General features: G+C 45.3%; 2 pseudogenes; one reads left to right on the top strand and one right to left on the bottom strand.

The window, feature by feature from the left end:
- Window positions 1-274: 274 nt before the first annotated feature.
- Window positions 275-5,473, bottom strand: LOC136471458 (U-box domain-containing protein 34-like; annotated as a pseudogene).
- Window positions 5,474-13,940: 8,467 nt separating this feature from the next.
- On the top strand, window positions 13,941-24,145 carry LOC136468793 (geraniol 8-hydroxylase-like; annotated as a pseudogene).
- The last annotated feature ends 395 nt before the right edge of the window (window positions 24,146-24,540 follow it).

The raw sequence follows: 24,540 nt of genomic DNA, 5'->3' as shown, positions 1-24,540 counted from the left end.
TTCAGCCTGTTCGGGAGGCCGTATCGTATCGTGGATTATTTACTGCTGGCTGGTTTGGTGTGAGAGAAAAACACTGTTCCCGGCTGAAAATTTACGATCGTTTACGAGCAAGCGAACAGGCTGATTGATATGCATTCGATTTTATCGTTAAAACCGAGTGTGACATTAGCTTACACTAAAACTTTTTATGCCGCTGCATGAGCCGAACAGATATTTGGAGAGGGAGAGTAATAAATAGCAAGAAACCATTTAAGCTTGCTCTGTTCCAAAACTGATGACCATTATTATGGCCACAAAACCTATCACTCCAATTACAAAGTCGTCCTTCGTGATTCTCTGCTTTACAGCTGCCCCTTTCTCATTTACAGGTTGAACAACTTATAAAAATCCGAAAAGCAAAGGCTTTTTGCGTGCTCGCGAAAATAGTTTCACCACTACAGTGAATCAAGAAGAGATATGAACCTGACTCCCATTTCACTCGTTTGCTGGTAACTGTGACTTCCACTGCTGTATCGCGGCGCGCAACGAATGGTTCGGAATTATGGACGAATTCGGGAGCTTCCTCCTCGTAACAGGCGATGTCTTGTGCCTCTTGAGCCAAGCCCTGATCGCGTAATGCTCATAGGTGTGGCCATCGGCAGCGACGTGAGGATCCTCCAACTCCTGCACCCAAATTTCATTCTGGCAAGCACAAGCGAAAGAGAGCTGGAAACCGATTGAAATTCTGCACACGAGTTACCTGTGTTATAGGACAGATGAAGTGACTTGGCACACTCAGTTTTGGGTTTCTCAAATTGACAGCAGAAGTAATCCTGTGTAGGATCTCATCGAGCTTCGGCAGCACCTCTGCCTCAAGATCAGGCCTATCCCTGCACTTCAAGGCCGTGCATCTCAATCCGAGCCTCGCAAACATCTCTGCCTCGTCAAGTGGCCAATAGGTCTGAGATCTGTCGAGGATGTCAGAGAGCCTTCCGTTTCTCACAGCGTTTTCTGCGCTCAATGAGCCCATTTGGGCGTCTGCCGGTCAGGAGTTGCAGAATGACAACTCCCAGAGCGAACACGTCAGATTTGGGACGAACGGTCCCGGTCTGCTGGTACTCAGGGTCCATGTAGTACAGTGTGCCGGCGACGATCGTCTCCCTGTACTCGGTTTGCCAGTCAGGCACAAGATCAGAGATGAGCTTTGCGAAACCGACGTCGCCGATCTTGCCCACGTAGTTCCTGTCCAGTAAGATGTTGGCCGGTTTGAGGTCACGGTGGACAATAGGCTCTGGGTTTCTTGCGTGCAAGAATGCAAGCCCGCAGGACACATCAAAGATGACCTGGAACCGGAGGAACCAGTGCAGTGGTTGGCACCCTTTGCTATTGAAGAGCTGGTCTTCTAGGCTCCCATTCTTCAGGTATTCATATACCAGACAGCCAATTTCTGGACAGAAACCAAGCAACAAAGCCAGGTTGGGATGGCGAAGCTGACTAAGAATCTCAACCTGCAAAAAAAAAAAAAACCACACAATCGAATTGTTTCAGACAACTTTCGGTTCATAAGAAGATATGTATCTTGGAATGTAGGAATCATTAGTTACCTCCTTCAAGAACTCATCAGTTTTGTCAATGGAATCTTCCTGAATGACTTTCACAGCTACTTCAGTGTGATCAAGGGTGCACCTGTACACATTGCCATAACCCCCCTCACCAATCTTCCTTTCTTGAGAGAAGTTATCAGTGGCAAGTTCTATATCTTTCTTTGAATACCGCCTGCAACTTCTGCTCTTTGACAAAATAGCATCAACAATCTGCACCTTATCCTGAGAGATCATGCTGGTAGTCATTTCTGTCTTGTACCTTGAATAAGCCTCTCGGGTGAACGATTTTCTTGCTTGCTCAACTTCGTTGATGACCTCGAGCTGTTTCGCCTTCTCATCACATACCATCTGCTTCAAAGCTTCCTCCCACTCTAGTGCATGCTCCACCTTCCTAGCCTCTTCAGAACACTCCATAGAAAGTACCTGAATCTGTGTGATATGATGATAACATGGAAGCAAAGTTTAGAGTATATAGTTTAAGTTATTCAGTGGAGATTATGCATAACACAAAGAATGTACACTATTTGAATAGCATAGCCATTTGGCATCAGAAATCATGAAGATACAAAAAGATTCAGGGAAAAGTTTAACCTTTTTCTTAACATTGACGAGGTCTACACAAGCTTTATCATAGACTACTAAGGTTTCCTGCAGCTCCTTCCTTAGTTTGGACACTTCATCTGTAGATTGGCACTGTAAGTAAGGACAAAAAAACATGTTTAGCATGTCCTAGAAGCAAGCAATGCATCTCAAATTTTTATGCGCAACGATATGTCTGACCTCTTCGCTGGAGTTTGAGGCAGCACAAGGATCTTCCCCCAAGGAGCTAAGAGAATCATAGTTCTTACTTCCTTCTGTTCCTGCACAATTTACTCCTGAACTTCATGAAGTAACTTGTCCGGAACTTTCTGAACTTGGAACAACATTAGAAGCACTATGTGAGCTGTGGGATTGGGAGAATGAATCTGATTGTGCTTCATCATCACCAAAGTTGTCAAACAGTAAACTCCTATGTGATAGTGCAAATGTTTTATGACTAATGGACTCGATCCTCAAGTTTGTGTTAGATTCTGCAAAATTGATATCCCAAAGACAAAATGAGCTCATTAAAATAACCAAAAGGAAACACGGAATCAGTGCAGTATATGGGGTAGAAGATTTTAGGGCTCAGAACACACCGCTCGTTTGAGGATATCTTGCGAGTTTCATAATTAGTCTCCGCTTGGACACAACAAATACATTGCATGAATTTTGCGTAGCTTGAATGACAGTACCGGGGACATCTGGGATGCTCAGCACCCTGCAAAATGGTCAAATGGACAATGTGACAATTAATGCCTCACTGCAAAAATCACGATATATGCGTATAAAATAGGTATGTGGATAGGTGATAAATATTAAATACAAATTTGTAAGAACAGCAAAGCAGAATTATCATGCAGGCTCTGAATTAGTTAGATGGGATTATATGCACAACCAGGAAAATATTACAAAATCCAGCATAGAAGAACAAGAACTTATCAGCCCGACTTATCAAGCATGATACAGTGCTTTTCTCTCACAACAAAGCAGCATCAGCCGCAAAAACCATCATCCAAACAACTTATAGTCAAATTTATGGAAGCTAACACCAGAAGAAAGTGCACCAAGTAAGGTGTGTTTGGATTGAGGGCAAGGTTGGGCACCATGGTTTTATCCATATTTTCAAAGGTATAGCCGTCTAAATTTTGGGTTTGGTTGACCGGATAGGATGAGCTATTGTTTTTTATTTTGTTATATGAATGAGAGCGGATGGGAATATCTGACTGATTAGATATCTTAACTAGTAATTATACACTAAAACTTACCAAAACTGATTTTGTCTAGATAATTAATATTAAAAACAAGTTATGTGAATTAGCACTAATCCTACCCTAATTGACAAACAAATCATGCACTTATCAATGTAGTAACACTGATCAACACTAATATTGCCATCGGAATTAACAACATAACGTACTAATTATCACTAATATGTTGTTTACTCATGATCAAGATTAGAGAAGGTGGATGAGCTCCTGCGACCAATTTTGCTAGATGGCTGGTCCAGCATTGAGGGAAATGTACGTTCCCCTAGTTTGATAACTTGGTCTAGACTATCCTAAAACCTAACACCACTAAAAACAGGGTCACCTATGTATTATGTTGGACAATCATCTCTCATAAACCAAACTCATCTTAAACTACGAAGAACACGAGAAAGAGTACGGGAACAAACTCATTCTAAACATGGAGTCCATTCTACATTTCCACCAAAAATAGGTTTGATTGATGATTTTAAGTCAGTCCGAATGTCGCAATGAATAATAGAAATGCAGTTTTCGATGAAGGAATTCTGGATTATCGTAGACGATCACTGAAACTGGACATCAGATCCTCATGGAACTGAAGACATCGATAGGATGATACAGTATAGGGATACCAGACGCTGAGTGACTTGAGATCTACTAATCTCGCCAAAAGTAAACTTTTTTGAAAGCTCGTCAGAAAGTAAACTTTAGTCGTGATTAAAGACATTGCTCCGTGCACCTTTCAAATTAAATCCAACCTCAACCAAAAAAGTAAAATTTATAGCAAAAAAGAAGCCGATCTTTTTGCTGATCACCTTTAATCAAATCAGAATCAAAACTGCACAGTGAGAATGCCCCAACCATCGGCCTGTTCGCTGGTTGGTTTCTGGGCTGGTTTGAGCTGACTGGTGCTGGTTTATTATGAGAGAAAAATACTGTTGACTGGCTGGTTTAGGCTGACTGAAACCAGCAAGCGAACAGGCCGCATAGCCATAATCCACCAATTCAATGCTAGAAAGGACAAGAGCCTCCCAAAAAGCAGATACTACATCATTGATTTTCCATCCGTCCGATCTGGTGTTGTGTTTGTCTGACGTCCCAGGATTCTTTCCTATTTTCTTCAATCCCGTCTCCGACGAGGTTAGAGCTCGGATTCGGGATTGGAGTTCATTTGGAATCCAGCAGAGGCACCATGGTGGCAGGCCGGCCTAGCGATGGCAGCGGGCGATACCACCGGCAAGTGGAGGCGGCCGGCGAGTAAGGTAGGGGGCAGGGGTCACCATAGAGGCGGAAGCAGTGGGCACATGGTGGGACCCTATCCTACCGCGGCAGCGTCAGGGGTGTGGATCGGAGCTTGTGGAAGTCTGGAAGAACGGATGCGGCGGGAGGAAGACGATGTTGATTGTGAGCTAAAATGCTCGTTTTTTTTTTTTTTTGCTAGGCAAGAAGTAAATGTTTTGACATTTCTTTTTCTTAATTAAAAAATGGAAATAAAAACAAGCACATGCGTTGTATAGCATTTGTGAAAAAACAAACAGTAACTCACCTCCGGAGCCAGCGGAAGGACGCGGAGCCGAGCACCAGGCTCCGTACGCCGGACTCGTGCATGTACCGCAGCAGCGCCTCCGCCACACCGTCGCCTTCCACCACCACCGTCTCCACCTGCGCGCGCGGAGAAATCCCATCCCAAGTCACACCGAAACACAAGCGGCGCCGGCGGGCGCTACGCTAAAAATGCGAGCTTTCTGCGCGCGGCGCACTCACGGTGACGTTCGCGCGGCCACAGCAGTAGAGGCGGCGGAACGGGAGCAGCGCCTCCTCCGCGCGCGCGCGCCGGTCCCGCGCGTACGCCTCCGCCGGCTCCCTTCCGACCAGCGCCACCGGCACCCGCTCCCCCGCTGCGCCGCCGCCGCAGCAGCAGCGACAGACCACCATGTCAGCTCGCGCCCATTTCGGAATGGGGAACAGATGAACAAATAGCCGTCGGCCGAGATGGAGGAGAGCTTACTCGGGGAAGGCACGTAGGAGAGCTCGGGGAGGACGTGGACGATGGCGATGGAGTCCCGCGGCGACCCACCGCGCGGCGAGGCCATTGGTTTCAGTGTAAATAAAACTGAAGGTGTCACGCCGCCGTGAGTAAGGGAGGATGTAGCGGCGGTGCGTGGCGTGCGAGTCGGCCCGCTCCGCTCGGCGCGGCGAGGCAGACGCAGGGTGTTTGAGAACTGACAACTGAGAGCACGCGGGAGGCGGGAATACGCTTGCTGGGGGGAGTCCGGCTAGGAAAATGCGGGTGGGCCGCGGGGCCGTGCTGGATTGCGTTGTGGTTTTTGTTTTTTCTTTCATGGTTCAAAGCAATCAATGACACGAAACAGTTTGAATCGTTTTTTTTTAGAATCGTTTGAATCGTTTCTATATGGTACGAATGCGACAGCCATTGTCATCTCTAAGATTTCGCATGATGGGTTGCACGGCCATCCTGTATTTTTGGTCCTGCTTAGGCCAGCACGAAAATGACACGTAAGTGCATCCACGGTGTTGTTACGATCTAATTTTTATTATCTAATTCTTGAATGGGATTATGAAATTATTAAAAAATTTCATAAAAATAGTACAAATAAAATATATTTTTTGTATGTTATGAGCGGATAAAGAAAATAAGCAAAGATATTTTAAGGTTTCTGCTTGGACGGGTACAACATGAAGGCGTGTTTAGGCCGGAGGACTTAGAGCATCTTCAAAAGTTCCCTACTCTTTTCTCTTAAAAACTTATAGTTTGGTAACTCTAAAAAAATTTAAAGAGAAAAGAAGAAGGTCATCTCCAAGAGTTTCTAATAAATGACATCTAAAAACATCTGTGTACCTCGCACAAGCCAGTGCCCCGCGCATCCACAGCTGCAATCGCTCCCCTCCTGCCGGTGGCGAGCACCGGGTGCCGGGCGCCCGTCGACGTCCATGTCCTCTTCCGAAAGATGTGCCGAAACACCAAAGATGCGCTGCAGGTGACAGTGAGCTAGTGTGTGTGAGTAGAAGCAGCAAGCTGGAAAAATGGCGCCTTGCTCTGCTCCTCGCTCGTCTCCCGTCCACCATTTGTGTGTGCACATCCTACTAGCCTACTTGCTCGCGGCGCGGTGGCTCGTGCCATCCTGCTCGGCTTCGTCCTTCTTCCGCGTCCCTTGGGCCGCTGGGCGGCACGACTACCGTGACGCGCTGGCCAAGTCCATCCTCTTCTTCGAGGGCCAGCGCTCTGGGCGGCTGCCGCCGGGCCAGCGAGCGTCGTGGCGCGGGGACTCCGGCGTGTCGGACGGCGCCGCGGCCGGGGTCGACCTGGAGGGCGGGTACTACGACGCCGGCGACAACGTCAAGTTCGGCTTCCCCATGGCGTTCACCACCACCATGCTGGCCTGGAGCGTCGTCGAGTTCGGTGACTCCATGCCGCACGACGAGCGCCGCCACGCCGCCGTCCGCATCCACAGCTGCATCCACAGCTGCAATCGCTCCCCTCCTGCCAGTGGCGAGCACTGGGTGCCCCCGCAGCGCCTCAGATCGGAGCACCTGCAGCCAGGCCGAGAACGACTCGTCCCGCACGGCCTCCGCCGCTCCGCCCTCGGCGGCATCCACCACGGCACGTACCTTCGAGACGAGCTCCGGTACACGAGCGTGGACACCACGCCGCGGACCTCGGCGGACACCGCGACGCGCCACAGCCCGTCGTCGCCGAGGAAGGATACGCGGAGTCAGAGGTGCGCGTAAAGTTATGCGGATTGGTTCGGTTTTTCCGAAGTGTCTAAATTTTAGGAGTTAAGATTAGGAGTTGTTGAAGAGGATTTTTTCCTCATCTTTCTAAAAAATAAGGATTAGAAAGGAGTTTAGGGAACTCTTGAGACGCTCTTACCATGTCCATAGTAGCATAGTCGGACGTACCTCGCATGCCTAGATGTCACGTCCGAAGCGGCAAAGCATGGTATGGCTCGGCCTGTCCCACCTCTAGCGCCGAGGTGTGGATGTTGGAGTGTGGGGCACCAGAATGAGTATGCGCATGAGGCATGAGCATGTCTTCATGACTGCATGTACGATGGCCATTCACACTTATGGCCCCGTTCGTTTCGTCGAAAAAACAAGACAAAATACTGTATCAGGTGATTGATTTGGTGTGAGAAAAAAATACTGTTCCAGCTAAAAAAATAAGTTAAAAAGATATATTATAAGAGAAGCGAACATGGCCTATGTAGTTTGGTTTGTTAGACGTTGGAGGGCCACTCTCTCTCCTTATTATCTATAGTCAAACTTTAGGTTAGTTAATTAACTTGTTGAAGTGCGAGATGTGCAATATTTTGGAACAGAGGGAGTACTATAGGAACATCTCACGAAACAAAGAAACCAAAATAACATGAAAAGAAAAAAGAAAAAAATAATTAGAATAAAATAAAAAAGAATAAACAAACATAAAAATAAAAAAGGACCCTCGCGTGTAGGTTTCGAGCCCCCGCGGGGTGCGCTCTATCGCCTGTCGGAGGTAAAAAAAATCCTCTCGTCTGTCCCGTGTTTCTCAAAGCATAGATAAATGGACCGGCCCACTCACAGGTAGCGGGCCCCTATGTGAGGGCGAGGCATGGGGTTCGGAGGTTTTCTCGACCTACGTGTAAGGTCTCTTCTAACTTAAGCACAAAGTTGTGCGGGCTGTTTGCCCACCGCAGTCCGAGTTTTTTTAAATAAAATGAAACAAAGAAAAAAGAAAAATAAAACCAAACTAAATAAATAATAAAATATAAAGTATAATAGAATAAAAGAAAATTCACATAATAGATTCCTACGTGAATAATTGAGAACATATCATCTGGTATGGTAGGGATAGGGTGTGCGTGCGTGCGTTCTTAGGGTTGAGTGTGCGCTCGTGTATGTGAGCGTCTACCTAGGTTTTTTTTAGATCAAAGGCATTCACCCGGCTTTTATTGAAAGCTTAACGAAAGACTAAGATCCTGCTGGGAAAACCAGATTACAAATTAAGCGCTAAACTCATCAACGAACTCTATAAACTACATATCAAAAGATCTATCATCAAACCTCTAAACCCAAACAGCAAGTTTGAAACCACCAACATTCGGACCAACATAAGCAGCCAAAATACAAACACTCGCCACAGCTACATTGTCACATTGGCATTAGAAGCAACTAGATTTATCATCTCGTTCGCCACAGGCTTCAGATTGGGCTTCAAAAGCGGACACCAAGATTTCACCACCATCAACGTTTTGTAAATGATTGTCACTGAGGAAGTCATCGTCTTCTTGTTAAACACCACATCACTGCGCGCCTTCCAGATAGTCCATAACACGCCTTTTGCATCAGCTGTCCTGGCTTTCAGTTTATCTTGAGTTGCTCTTTTTTCTCTTGAATTCTCGAACTATGTCTGGTATTGAAATTAACCAGGGCACTCTTAACTGGCTGAAGTTTGGAAACCCCATATGATTCCTCTGTATAAGTCAAGATCGACTCAGGAATTGCTGCTTTGTCCTTCTTATTACAAACTAGCCTCCCCTTCTCTTGAATTCTCAAACTATGTCTGGTATTGAAATTAACCAGGGCACTCTTAACTGGCTGAAGTTTGGAAACCCCATATGATTCCTCTGTATAAGTCAAGATCGACTCAGGAATTGCTGCTTTGTCCTCCTCATTACAAACTAGCCTCCCCTCATATACCACACCTTCCAACAGAGATGTCTGAACTCCCTCAGATGACACAACCTTTTCAAGCACCAGATCACCCTGCTGATTTAGACTATCAGCTAAATCATGAATATCTTGAAAAATGTCAGATTTGGCCATCAACCTCTGATAATCATCTGTACCATCATTAGGTCCCTGAGTATTCATCTCTAACTCTTCAACAAGTGGACCAGTACTTTCAGCACTACCCATAGCAACCTGCCTTTGGTGACTAGCAGAACCTGACCCATATTTCTGACTAGTATCACTAGGGGTAGGTCTGCCCGATTCCAGCCATCCATGGCTCTCCTGTGATTCTGGGTCTTCTTCATCAGTAACATCACCTTCTTCGTCATCGTAACATCACCTTCTTCGTCATCAGGATCATCATCTACCTAGGTCTCGCAAAAAACATTACAAGATACTGATACGCCATGTGCGGAACATGAAAACTTCTAAAATAGTGCACAGGTTGAAGAAAAAGGATAAAATAAAATGAAAAAAGAAGAAAATGCATATAAAACAAAAAAGGAAAAAGGAAAAAAGAAAAGAAAGAAAAAATGAAAGAAGAAAAGTAATTGTCGTAATATAGGTCTAAAACATGCACTCAAAATGAACCTTCACGGCTGCGTACTGATAAATGCCTGCTTTTTCAGATCGGGCCATATAAACTATTAGGCCAAGAATTAACTATTGGGCTGAATTAACTAGAAGGTCAGAAGAAAACAGGTGAGTCGAGGACGTCGGTGCAGTACTCTTTCGACCTGGATCGGAAGATTGACGAAAATTCCTGACAGCCGCTGCTGGGGTTCACCGCTACAGTGACATACGGGGAGACAGACAGCCACAGCGTACAAGCAGCAGCTGCTGAAACTGCCTGCCCAACGTGCCGATTGATTCTCCTGGTAAGCAATTAAGCAAACCTGGATAAGGAAAGAGCCATATAACACGAAGAGCGATCATCTCTAAAAAAAAAGTATAGGAAGGAATAAAAAAAGATTATCTCCAAGAATTTCTAATAATTCACTCCTAAAATATAGAAGGCAATTTTACATCAAGAATCATATACTATTTCTAAATTATCTTAACCACTTTTATATATTCTTTATCTCTTGTATATATTTGTATCAGGAATCCTTTCGTACTCTCTATTATTCACATGCCCTTCCACCTTTAGATTGATAGAGAAACACACACGACTCAGAAGCGCGAAACTTTACGCGAAACATGGTGACTTTTTTCAAGTTCTAAAAAAATTAGGAGAATGAATTAGGAGTCGTTGGAGAGGCGTTTTTTCTCATCTTACTAAAACTAAGAATTAAGAAAGGATTTAGAGAACTCTAGGAGATGCGGCCTGTTTAGCTTTCTGGCCGCAGTCCGGCGCACAAAACAACGCCACGCTTTTAGGGAGTCATGGCATGCAAAATGAACCATCGGCGCTTAAGCTAGGTGTGACATGCCGTACGTTTAACTATGAACCAAATGCTACGGAATTAGGCGAGATGAGGCGTGGTGACATGTGGCAAACTCAGGTAACGATCCAAACACGCTCCAGTTCTCCTGCCTTGCCATGCCTTGTGCTGTCAATGGTCCATATGATTTTTCACCTAGACATAATGAATTTAGGCATCTCTCACCTATGTGGTGGAGCCCGAACCGAAGACCAAACTTAAAAAGCAAAGAAATTCTATACCATGCATACACATATCAAATGAATATATATGGTAAGAAAATGTAGCAATTAGGCCTGAAGACGCACATAGGTTTAGTCAACTCCAAACTATTGACTCAACAGACACTTACAGGGATTTGTTGAGGACAAACTAAAGCAAGGAGTGCATGCAAGTGAACTAATCCTGGGTGGTCAAAGGTTAAATTTGGCCGCCTAAAGCGCTCACACTATCATTGAAGTTTGAACACCCCTTGTATATAGCCACTGTATAGACACCAATCACCTGGACATGGATCGTCCTGGGCTTCGTTTGGATATCGTGGATCTCGTCGTCCAGGGGAGAAATCACCCACAGGGGGACTGAGTTAGATCCCCTTCGTCCACCGTGATAGGTGGTGACAATCCCTTGCTAATTAACTAAATCGTTTGAATCGGCTCGTGGATTGGTCCCATGAGGTTCCTATGTACCGAACCACTACGTAAAGAATTAAAAAAAGGAACATGCAAGTGAAAAAAACAAAGAAAATGACCATAAACTTTAGAAGCAATATAATAAAAGAAAAAAAATCATGCATACAAAAAAAAAAGCAAAACATGATTATACACAAGTTTGACACATAAGCTAGCTCATATTAGATAATCTTGATCTTGTCGGGTTCAAAATCAATACAATACTACCACATCCTGCAAAATAAGTTTAATTTCCATACACTATCTTTCACCGCCTTTTCAGCTCAAAGTTATTTGTTGTAGGATGTATCAAAGACAAATCTAGCTGTATAGGTAAATTGGTGTTGTCAAGTTTAGTAATTGAACATGAAGTAGAACGAGACTGACTGCAAATGGATCAATAAAAGATGGTCACGGATTGTTGAATACTCGAATCAATCCTATCCTCGTGTGCTTAGCAATCAAACCCCATGGAACTTTGAACCTTCACACATTACTGATCAAAAACTGCAAATACAGAAAAAGACTTCAGCTGATAAGGATGAGATGGCCAAAAATAAATTGTTTATAAATTATACAGGGTCAAGAGTATTCCACCAACAAGATACTACAAAAAGACGGCACAAGAAACAAATTATCACATTTGTAGGCTACAAAATTGAATCTGCACCATATGAGCACATGACAAAAGATGTTGCATAAAGGCATGTTTTTTTCTAAAATCTAAAATTTTGTTTAACCTTAACCATTATACTCATCTGCCTAAATACCCTACAGAACAGTGTCTACTTCTCAACTAAACACGCTACCTACAGTCAACATACTTCCTACTTATCCAATGGAAGCAGCAAAGCTGTGCACCTATGACATAACACTTGAATTAGGCTAACAAGAGATAATTCAATCGATCTTTTTAGCATGGTAACATAATGCCTAATTTTGACTTCCCTATGTCATTGATGCATTGCACATCTATTCGTTAACTAAGTTTACATTTTATCGTGCCAAGTGAGATAGAAAAACCTTTTTAATTAGTAGTCAAGTTATGTACAAAATAGATAGTTTCAAAAGTTTGTCCCTGTGCCTATTTAGTTTGTAAGAATTGTACGAGGTGTGGCTTGAAATACATGTAGAGAATAGTTGTTTACAAAAGAATAACCCCATCTTTGAGAAGCTGACAGCAACATTTTAGTAAGTGGTGAGCTATGTAAAGATTATCAGAAAAATAAAAAAAAAGTAGTCAGATTCATTGTAAACAAATTGACATCTACAGCTGCAGCTGCTGCGGTATACAACTTGATATTTCAAAGAGACAATCAAGAACTCGAATTCCAAAGGACAAGTTCTGTATATTACAAATTAGATCAAGTAGGTTTAGCCTCCTCCAAACATCTCCCCTCTTACTGGTGGGACAAATATAGACAGAGGTATTCTCTCTCGACTGCATATCTCCTCTCAGCGTTTCAAAGCCTTGGCTATTCCTAAGCAGAAAGACTAAGACTAATGCAAGTAGAGGAGATGGCTGGCTTGGGGCAGCCCCTTCTTTTATTTATAGAGCTATTACACATTTTCAAGCCTACCCTTAGATATTTCCTTGAACCACTTAACCTCCAGGGGCATAATGGTCCAAGTTGACTTCTAAGCACCGATGACCACGATCCCTTCATGAAGATGCTTTGCCTTGACCCAAGCTCTCTGATGACGCCACATGCTACCCCGAGATCCACATTTTGTTTTGAGGCCCAAACCCGACAAACCTGTCGCCCATGGTTTTGAAGCCAAAACCGCCAAACCTAGTTGGAGTCGTGTATCCTCTATGCTTCCTCCATGATCTTGATGCATGTCACCACTCGTCCTCGACCGCCTGATCACCAAGTCCTCATGCCCCTGCTTGACTTGGTCAACCACCGTCTTGACTTGGTCTACGCCGTCTCCACATATAAACTTGCTCATCAATGTCGCCAGGTGCTAGCCATCCATGGTCTATCCTCTAGACCTCGGTCTAAGATTCCTTGTTCATCCTTCACCGCTTTTAGTCTATCGACATGAACTCACTTGACCTTCTCCATTGCCATCGACCATCTCAACGCTCAACACCTGCACATCACAAGGCAAAAGACATGTTGCACATACACCACACTTACTCCATGGTTAGTCTCAACACTAAACATAAGTTTGATCATCTCTAGACAATCATTCATCACACATGGACACATATCAACCATGTGTTCGCAAGTCAAATACAAACAGGTCTAATGTGCCAAAGTATCATGGCATTGATGATTTTAATACTCAATCAGATAAAATGATTGGCTGCAAACTCCCAAAACCCTACTATATGTACTAGAAAAGGTAGGAAAAATGTGTATTTTCTTTAACTAACACTACTACAAATGATTTTTGGGAACGTGAGCACTTTAACTATAGAGGCGCCTTTTGATGAGCCGCCGCTTTAGTGCCCTGTGTAATAGTCCGCCTCTGTAGAGGCATCCTCAATTCAAAGGCGGCTTGCTATCAAGACGCCTCTACAAATGGATCTATAGAGGCGCCTAGAGATACCAACCGCCTCTATAGATCCATTTGGAGAGGCGGCTGGATAGCGAGCCGTCTCTGGTTTTTCTATAATTAATACCTCCCTCACTCATTTTGCCTACTCCTCTCCAAACCCTCATCGGTTCCTCCTCTTCCCTCGGGCGCGTAGCAATGGCCAGCAGCCGCGGGTGGAACGTGAAGACCCAGACATACAACGCTCGAGAGCAGTTCTCCCCCTCGAGCGATGACTGTGGTGGACTTGACTGGATCCCAAATGAAGGCAAGGTGTTGTACCTCATTGACTCTGATGATGAGGTCAAGCCATCGATGATGTGCATCGCCCTAAAGTGCTACCAACAGTCCATATGATTTTTCACTTAAACATGAATTTAGGCACTTATATCTATGTGGTGGAGGCGTGGAGCCTAACACTACACCAGAACACTTAATCACTACTGGAGCATCACTGTCGCTTGTGTTGGAGCTGGCAGTGATTACTTATCACTGTCGGTTCGTAAGCCTAGGATTCAGAAAATTTGGGAGAAGTTATTCACCCGGCACTAAAGGCACATATCACTACCAGCTCAAATCACCACCCGAGGTGACATGTCACTACCAAAACAAGCCACAAACTACTAGTGATAAGTGTCATATCACTGCTGGCTAAGGCTATGACTTAACAGTGATATATCATTGTCGGGTTAAGACACGAGCCAGTAGTGATATTTTCTTAACACTGTCAGGTTTTATGTTCACTCAGTAGTGTTCTTTGTCGCCGGATATACCTATCAATTGTCTGATTCTCCACCATTGGATCCACCTACCACCATTGCGTCCGGATGCCTCCACAAATAGAGGAGCTAGGTCCCATGCATGTGTCGGCTGCTTGTAGTCCCACAAATTAATTGATTCACTATTTATTTATATATAGTCTCAATATGTGTTCTTTGTGTATCTTCCATTTTGTAGTCAAGATAATGCACCAGAGATACTAGAAGAATGTTTGTGAAGATAGAGCAAAGCCAAAGCCAAGGGGCGCTAGTAATAATAATATAATGATATACTATGTCCTGGTTGGTTGTTGGTCTGGCGAAGTGCGAGGAACAAACTTAAAAAACAAAGAAATTCTAGACAAATAAAATGAATGTAGTGATATGGTACGAAAATGTAGCCAATAGCCCGGAAGACGTACATAGGTTTAGTCCATCTCCAGACTATTGATTCATCAGCCACGTACAGGGATTTGCTGAGGAACAAGCTAAAGCAAGGAGTTCATGCAAGTGAACTAATCTTGGGTGGTGAAAGGTTAAATTTTTCATAAACAGCTCAAACTATCATTGAAGTTTGAACATCCCTTGTATATAAGGAAAAGGTAATACACGACCGTCGCGCCGAGCGCGGACGGCGCGACGCGGGCTGCCCCCCCCCCCCCCCCCTCTCTCTCTCTCCCACACGACCACACCACGCCCACGTGCCCATACATGCGCCCCGCCGGAGAGGAAGAAGACGGGCACGGTGTTAGGGTTAGGGTTCCAACGGGTTAGGGAAACTCATCTTCGGCGGCTCTAGAAGGGAGTTCGAGGGAAGGCGGCTGCGACTCGACGGTGGTGGTGGGAGAGATGGTGGCAGGGCAGGACGACGGGAGAAGGCGGTTGGGCAGGGCCGCCGACGGTGGCGTCGCGGCGGAGCTCGCCAGCACCCTGCCCTAGGATTAGGGTGGGTGGGGTTGAGGGGCAGGGGCGGGTTGAGGGTGGCGTGGCGAGCCGGCTGCCGAGGGCGGGGGCGGGGGAGAGGTCAACGAGCTGGGGTGGACGATGCGCAATGCGGTGAGACGGCGGGAGCCACCGCCCGCCGGTGGTGAGGGTGGGGGAGGGGGCGTCAGAGGAGAGGCGTGGGGAGGAAGAAGACGAAGGTAGAAGAAGACTCATGGCGGTTTAACATTGTCCTTGTATATATCCACTGTACAGACACCAATCACCTTTATATTTCTTCGTTGCCTACGTCTCTCCTTGCATATATATTCTCAACAATTTGTGGACTAAGAGGCAAGCTAAAGCCAACACACCAATGGGCCAGGGCTGCGATATATATAGCGATGGTCAAGCTAGTCTGCTACTAAGTCACCAAAAAAAAAAAAAAAGTAGTCTGCTACTCCTACTAGTTTATGGACTTGACTACTTGAGCAGCGTTGGCTACACATGGTAGCAAAACGGGCTACAAATTAAACCAGAATGACACAAGCCAAGTTGTCAGCACTTGCGTATACGCTTTACTTACATAGGATCCAACACACACACACACACACACACACACACACACACACACACACACACACATATATATATATATATATATATATATATATATATATATATATATATATATATATATATATATATATATATATATATATATATATATATATATATATATATGTGCTGTCGAATCGAAGAACACGCATTTATTTCATCACACAATCAAAATTAGAGTAGCCATGGCTAGCGTGGCTTACCGTCTCCTTGCTCGCGGTCTACCTGCTGGACCTCATCGCACACGGTCGTCATCGTCACCGTAACAACCTCCCGCCAGGGCCCCGCGCGCTGCCACGAATCGGCAGCATCCACCTGCTCGGCGACCAGCCGCACCGCTCCCCAGTGCCGACCCTAGGGGTAGGGCACGAGGTGCGACGGCCGAGAACCTAAGCGGAGGAGGAGGCCCAAGCTTAGGTATATAAATCTTAAAGTCCTATAGTTCATTAGACATTAGTAAATTAATGAGAAGAATGACATAGGACTGATCAGACGGTCCAAAAGGACAACATTAGCATTTCTTTTCTAGTTTCCTTTTCCTGTGGCCCTCGGATAGAGAGGAGGCGAGGAGTCATGCTGCACACAGCACACTCTGATCGTGACGAAGAGCTAGATTACCGAAGACATGGACATGGCGTACAAGGACGGCGACTAGGCAGAGCTCCACGATGACAACATCTTGATTCTTGGCTTCTTACGAATTGTGATCACCGATCAGTTGTTTAGACCCAAGGTATTTTTTTTCTTTTTATTTTTAATCCAAATTAATTATTTGTATAGTATTCCAGACTTCTAGTACTCTGTACCCATATAGTCATATTTTTCTTCTAATTTAGGTGTTAGAATTTTAGAATGTTACCTAAGAAACATTTGTCATGGGTGGGAAAAGAAAATGAATATATTGTTTTTTAATCTACATTGTTCCTCGATAATTATCATACATCTACTAATATATTGCTTAATCTATATTGTTCCTCGATAATTATCAGATATGTTAAATTAAAAATATGTTATTGAATTTATTTTTGTTTTGTAAGTAAAATTAATGTCTATATATTATAAGATTCTATACGTGATAAAGAGAGATCGTTACACCTTAAAATCCTTGGACCGGCACTGCCGCTCCCTAGCTTGCCTCGCGAAAACCCACGGCCCGCTCATGTGCCTCCGCCTGGGCACGGTGACCACCGTGGTGCCCTCCTCCCCGGAGGCCGCCCGTGAGTTCCTGCAGAGGCACGACGCCGTCTTCGCCAACAGGTCCGTGCCAGACGCCGTCACACGTAACCACTCCACGAACTCCGTCGCGTGGCTCCCCGCCACCGCGCCGCGCTGGCGCGTGCTCCGGAAGCTCATGGGCGCCGAGCTCTTCGCCCCGCACAGGCTGGACGACGCGCTGCAGCGGCACGTCCGCGCGTGAGAAGGTGCGGGAGCTCGTCGACCACGTCGGGATGCTGGCAGGCAAGGGGCTGGCGGTGGACGTCGGCCACCAGCCTCAACCTCCTGTCGCGCACCGTCTTCTCGCGCGACCTGACGAGCCTCGGCGACGACTACAGCGACGGAGGCGGCGGGTCGTCGTCGGCTGTGGAGTTCCAGCGAGTGGTGACGGACATCATGGAGGCCATGGGCAGCCCCAACGTGTCCGACTTCTTCCCGGCTCTCGCCGTCGCCGACCTGCAGGGGTGGCGCCGGCGGTTGGCAAGGCTGTTCTCGCGGCTGCACTGGGTCTTCGACTCTGAGATCGACCGGAGGATGGTGGAGCGTGAGGCCAGCGGCGAGCCCCGGAAGAATGACTTCCTGGACCTATTGGTGGACGCCGCCGCCGCCGCCCGGGATGATGACACGGCGTGTCTTGACCGCGACACGCTACGGTCAATGTTCACGGTAAGCCGATCGAAAAGCTTTACTTCCACACACTCGCTGCACGGGGAGAAAGTGCGCATATCTGATCCGCCTAACTTTTGACATTTGATGATATTGTCGATAATCTTAGCCCTTGTTTAGTTCCACCCCAACTTCCCCCAACTTCCAAAAAGTTGCTACAGTACCTGTCACATCGAATGTTTGCGGCCTGTACATGGAGCATTAAATGTAGACGAAAAGAAAAACTAATTACACAGTTTGGTAGGAAATTGCGAGACGAACGTTTTGAGCCTAATTAGTCCATGTTTGAACACTATTTGCCAAATAAAAACGAACATACTACAGTAGCCCCAAAATCCAAATTCCTACAACTAAACACAGCCTTATGGGCTAAGATTTCAATCAGTTCGTGCCTTCGTGGACACATGTAAAAGCTCTAGCTTGCTAGTCAATGGAAAGACAGGACAAGCCTACCATACTAGAGACCAAGTAGACTGTAGACGTACAAGTTTATCGGCTTGCATCCTTGGACAAAAGTCATTGTCACCATTCAACGTTTGTGAGAGAAAAACATTGTTCTGACTTAAAAAATCCAGCTGAAAGTATGTATTATAAGAGAAGCAAATATGACCTATATCCTTGTCTGATAGAACAATAGTACGAGATATGTTGAGATTGAAGAAGTCATGGTAGACCTTTCGCTGTTGAGGTGCATATCATTATCGCCTACTACCTAACAATATAACACATGAAAACATAACTAAGATAAATTAATTGTAAGACCCACCATTTTAGCTCATAGTTAATCACAGCTAAGTGCATAGTAAACTGACAATTAAGTACACTCTAATATTAAAATGCATAAATCAAATATTAATCCATGGTGGTGTTTCATACACTGGTAGGCCAAGTTCACTACACACACAAAAAAACTCAGGCCACAATTCTTTTGCATATTAAAATACTTTAGTACACTAAACACTATGCTTACAGTTCACAGTTGGTATCAAAGCCAACCCTTGCGGTTTCATGGGCGCGTGTGTCAGTTGCGTAGGCATGGTGCGCATGGCTGGTGTGGACCCAGAGTGGTCACCCAGCATGGCACATGCGCTGGCACTGGACACACGGACGTGGCCAAGAGGGGACGTTCCTGGCCTGGGGTTGACCAACGAGGACGTCGGTCTCCTAAGGGGGTGAGGATGTAACACCCCGGCCTAGGGCTTAATAGGATTAATAGGATACTCATACCAACAAGTTGCAACTTCTTTTCTAGAAGCCCATCTCTTAAGAACTCCAAGGTTAAGCGTGTTTGGCCTGGAGCGATAGGTGACCGACCGGGAAGTTCTTTCCAGGGGCGCATGAGTGAGGACAAAGTGCGCAGAAAAGACTAGTGTTGGTCTATGAGGGCAGTCTATATCTTAGGAAAGCTACTAGATGTAAGCGGGCCTGGCCTCGAGGAGGCGGGACGCGATAGCTGGTATCAGAGCCGTAGTTGCGAGGGCCATGCGAATAGCTAGAGACTATAGGTGACCTAAGTTGGAAAAAAATCTGGTCCTTCTACTAGAGTAGATTCCATCTTTGTATAGTATGTCCATTGTTGTTTGCCTTGATTATACTGTACTGTTCTCTATATTTTATTTTTCATCTAGGCGACTACCTTGCTAAAAACATAGCTAACTGCCATGCTAATTGCATAACATTGGTACAGGATGGCACGTTCTAGTGTTCCACCAGAGAGGGTATGTGGACATTCAGTGATGCTCCTCATGCACATGGTTCAGACCCTTGGAGGATCATGCCCAGAATTTTTGGAGGAAACACTGGGCCATGGCGAGAGGCGCATAGTGCTGATTCTAACTGGATTTCCTATGGACCCAACATTCCATAGAGAACTCATCAGATCTCGGCCTTACCCTGAGGATGCCATACAGGATGTGGCCACTGATGCTATGCAGGTGCTTTGGGCGCACTTTGCGGCCTACCTGAGCACTACTTGCTACCGTGACTTTCTAGGATTTGATCCTGGAAGTTCCAGTGCACCAGTTCAGCTAGGGGCTCAAGGTTTATCAGGATTCTCGATCTCATGGGTGCTAGAATGTTCATCAGATGCCATCAACTTAGCCTCTAGTATGAAAATGATATCTGATGGGATGGTATTTCGGTCATTTACCGCAGATTTCACTAAGATGTGGTCCGAAGCCCGCTACTGGTACTATATGTTCCTAGCAAGTGACCAACATCGTGTTGTACTACAGGAATATGTTGATCATCTTCAACAACCTGGAGGTGCCCTTAACCCTCTAGTAGTAGAAGAGGAAGATGAGGAAGAACCTGAAATGGAGCAAGAAGAACCTGAGGCAGCAGAGGAAGTAGAGAACCCAGACATACCAGCACCACCTGCTTCACCACATCAACTAGTCCCAAATGCTCCAGCAGTGCCACCGGAATTTGAATAGCCTGAACCACATGTTGGGACACCGGAGTTAGCGCCCTTGCCCCTTGAGCTTGTTGATGGACCACCTGTCCAGCCAGCACCACACATTCTCCCGCCTCCTGAACCTATACAACAGCAGCATGTTAGATCATGTCAGGCCCGCATGAGCGTTCGTAGGGAGGTCTACATTGAAGCAGCATCTACCAGGACCTTCCTGAATCAAGTGTTGGGGTTGTAGGGAGGGAATGATGCAGGTAGCAGCAACGACGTTGCAGGATCAAGCTCAGGCCCTTCTGACTTCTAGGTGTATGACATCGTCATCCCGGCAACAGATGGAGTTATTTTGAAGTTACTTCTAGTAGGACTGCAATAGGGACTGAGGTAGTGTAGTGATCGGTAATATAAGTGACGCTCAGTAGTGCACCGTTATGTAGAAATCAAGATCTCTTATGGGTCTTGCTCAGTGGCTTGTAATAGTTAACTAGATCAAGACCATATGTAAGGAATGGTAGCACCTAGGTCAAATGTAATGCACCCTTATGACTATCTATGACTGTGTGGTTAAATATTTTGTGTGCTATGCATTTTCATGTGTATGTGTCGGATGCCAGTGATTAACACTTTATATACATGAGAATGTCCAGCACGTATAGCTAACATACTACTTTTTGTCCGTATGCAACAATACTAAATATATTCAGTGCATGTGTAAAAAGGGGAGATCACTCAACAACACTCATCTTACAGGATGGATAGACGCGAATTAGGTGAAGATGGCCTTGTCTTTCGCCTCGGGTCCAATGGGAATGGAGGCAATTCTTCTGGAAATCATAGCTTCCTACTAGGGGGAGGCTATCCCCACAATATTGAAGCCAGAACTTCCAACGCCAATGGCGAGGCTAGGAATATTGGGGATATTCTGCTGTCCATGGAAAACTCCCGAAGAGAGTCACAAGAGAATCAAAATCGCTTCATGGAGGCCATGATAAACAGACTTGCTCCAGGTGGATTACCACCGCCAGTAGCCAGAGTTAGCTTGAGGCAATTCCTTCAGACTCAACCACCATCATTTTCCAAGGCCATAGACCCACTTGAGGCCCATGACTGGCTGCTGGAAGTTGAGAAGAAGCTTGAGACAATTGGTTGCTCAGATGAGGAGAAGGTGAGGTATGCAGCCCACCAATTGACGGGTCTTGCTGGGGCTTGGTGGTCAAACTTTAAGCATAATCGTGCTGAAAATGAACCTGTCACATGGGCATTGTTCAAACAGGCTTTCACCCTGGCATTTGTTCCAGATGGAAAAGTGGCTATTAAGAAGAGAGAATTTCGAAATTTGAGTCAAGGGAATAAAAGGTTGGGAGAGTATGTGCATCAATTCACTGAATTATCAAGGTATGCCCCTGATGATGTCAACACTGAGGAAAAAAATGTTGAGAAATTCATGGAAGGGTTGCACCCATTCCTCCGGATGCACCTGAGACCTCACATGATCACCAAATTTCAGGACCTGGTCAATAGGGCCATAGTACTTGAAGATGAGCATTCTCAGTTGGGTGAAGAAAGAAGGAAAAAAGCAAGGTTTGATCAAAGACCCATGATGCAACAGACACGAGCACATCGCCAAGTACCACCATCTAAACCAGCCCCAACAAACTACCAGGTTTCAGCTCCCATATGTGGAAAGTGCAGAGGGAAACATCTTACCAAAGACTGTTTAAAGGTATCAGGTGTATGCTTCAACTGTGGCAAAGAAGGCCATCACAAAGTTAATTGTCCCCATCCAACAAAGACAATAGTGCAGCCTGCACATCGCACTCAAGTGACTAACCAACCAGTTGGAAGAGGAGGTGGTAGACAGGCAAACACAACACAGGAAGAGGAGTAGGACGTGGTGGACCAGGTGGGGGTACAGCCAGGTTAAATTATGTGAACGCAGAGCAACTAGGCACAGCTACAGATATCATCACTGGTAAATTACTCATCCCACCTGCTGTTGGTACAGTCCTTTTTGATTCAGGTGCTACACACTCCTTTATCTCTCAAGATTTTGTGCTTAAACATGGATTAGTGCACGCACCCTTGGAAAAAGCCCTGTGGGTCAATTCCCCAGGTGGACTATTAAAAGTAGAAAAGATATGCAAGGACCAGCCTATAATAATTCAGAATATTAAATTTTTGGCAAACCTACTTGTGATAGATATGACCCGGGTCGTCACATTAATGTAGTGAATTATTGCAGTTAATTTTGTTATTGCCCATATAAGCATGCAAAACTTGGAATCCGGAACTACAAGCAGAGCCATATTTAATAGATAGGTTTTCTCTTAGATAGTTTATGACGTTGTTTTATAAGACTATCATGTCATATAAAATAAAATGAAACTTGGACGAAACATCCTCCCTCAATGCAAAGTTTTATTCTATGGTTTTATAGGTATTTAATTTCATGACTCATAGAGAGTTGGTAATTGTGTCGAGAGAGTTTTATCTAGATGAAACTCATTTCTTTTCTCTCTTCTTAAATACACTGTCATGTCATCAAAAATACCTATGCGGTAACATATTTAGGGGGTGTTTAGGACTGCTGCGCTCCAGGTTTTTCAGTTCCGCTCCATACTTTTTAGCCAAATGGTTTCAGCTCAACGCACTCTGTTTGAGAAAAAATGGTGGAGTTGTGAGAGCACCTAAAGAGGTGTTCCACGAACTCTAGTTTTTTGTGGAGCTGCTCCACGGTAAAGTTTGTGGAACAGAGTTTATGGAGCAGTCCCAAACACCCCCTTAATACAAAAATGAAATCCACATGAAACTCCTACTGAGACTCGCCTTAATGAAAAATGTGCTATGTTGCACGATAGCGATATCCGGCCTGTTCACTGGTTGGTTTCTGGGCTGGTTTGTGCTGGCTGGTGCTGGTTTATTGTGAGAGAAAAATACTGTTGGCTGACTGGTTTGGGCTGGCTGAAACCAACAAGCGAACAGGCTGATCTAATCCATAGGATAGGATGGCTGATGCCATAAATGTTTCTGATTTTGCGAGCCTGCAAACTAAAATGGGTGAGGTTTATTAGAATCTTATAATATTCTTCTTGATTTATCTACAGTAATTTCGCTGATAACATTAATCTCATCGTGTTTATATATTTTAGGATCTGTTTGTTGCCGGGAGCGATACAAGCTCCAGCACAGTGGAATGGGCCAGCACAGTGGAATGGGCCATGGCTGAGTTGCTTCAAAACCCATCATGTATGTCCAAAGCACGCGACGAGCTTTCAAGAGCTCTTCACTCTAGGGAAACCGTCGAAGAATCTGAAATCATCCAGCTGCCCTATCTTCAGGCCGTGATAAAAGAAACATTTCGACTGCATCCATCGATTCCTCTGCTGCTACCACGCCGTGACGAGGCTCAAATCAAAATAATGGGCTACACGATTCCTGAAGGATCTCGTGTGTTCGTAAACGTGTGGGCGATGGGCCGAGATGAGAAGACTTGGCCTGAACCTGACAAGTTTCTGCCTGAGAGGTTTTTGGGAGTGTCGACTGATCTCAGAGGTGGAGGAGGGTTTGAGCTCATACCATTTGGCGGAGGACGGCGGATCTGCCCGGGGATGCCGCTAGCGATTAGGATGGTGCACCTGCTTCTTGCGTCGCTTTTGAGTCAGTTTAGATGGAGATTCCCGGATGATGTCGAGAGGAATGGAGTTGATATGACCGAGAAGTTTGGAGTGGCACTGACAAAGGCCGTGCCTCTTTGTGCCATTGCTACACCCGTTTGATTCAGCCACCAAACCATACGGACTCGGTATAAATAAAACTGCAGTGATTTATCGTGCCTTTAAACTGAGTATGGTTTATTTTCTATCTATATCTTTTATCCTCGTTGACACAAAGATGAGCTGACCCGAGCATTGATCGAGCATTTATGAATTTCCACATAGGAGCTTTTTTATATATATTTACCTCAATTCATATGTGTTAGGGTGGATAGATATGGATTGAGGTAAATACATGAACATCCAAACAAGCCCTCACCGTGAACTCATAAAAATCAGACCCTCTTTTGTGGAAACCTAAGACACCGCCCGGAAGGGATCTGCCATGGCAAGTGCACCCATATATAGTTGATCCACAGTTGATAGGCCACCCAGAACATCTTACTCAACAAGAAGTA

Source organism: Miscanthus floridulus, chromosome 8, assembly GCF_019320115.1.
Source record: "Miscanthus floridulus cultivar M001 chromosome 8, ASM1932011v1, whole genome shotgun sequence".
Lineage (NCBI taxonomy): Eukaryota > Viridiplantae > Streptophyta > Magnoliopsida > Poales > Poaceae > Miscanthus > Miscanthus floridulus.
The sequence above is the reverse complement of the archived record's forward strand: the minus strand, read 5'-3'. Positions and strand labels throughout refer to the sequence as shown.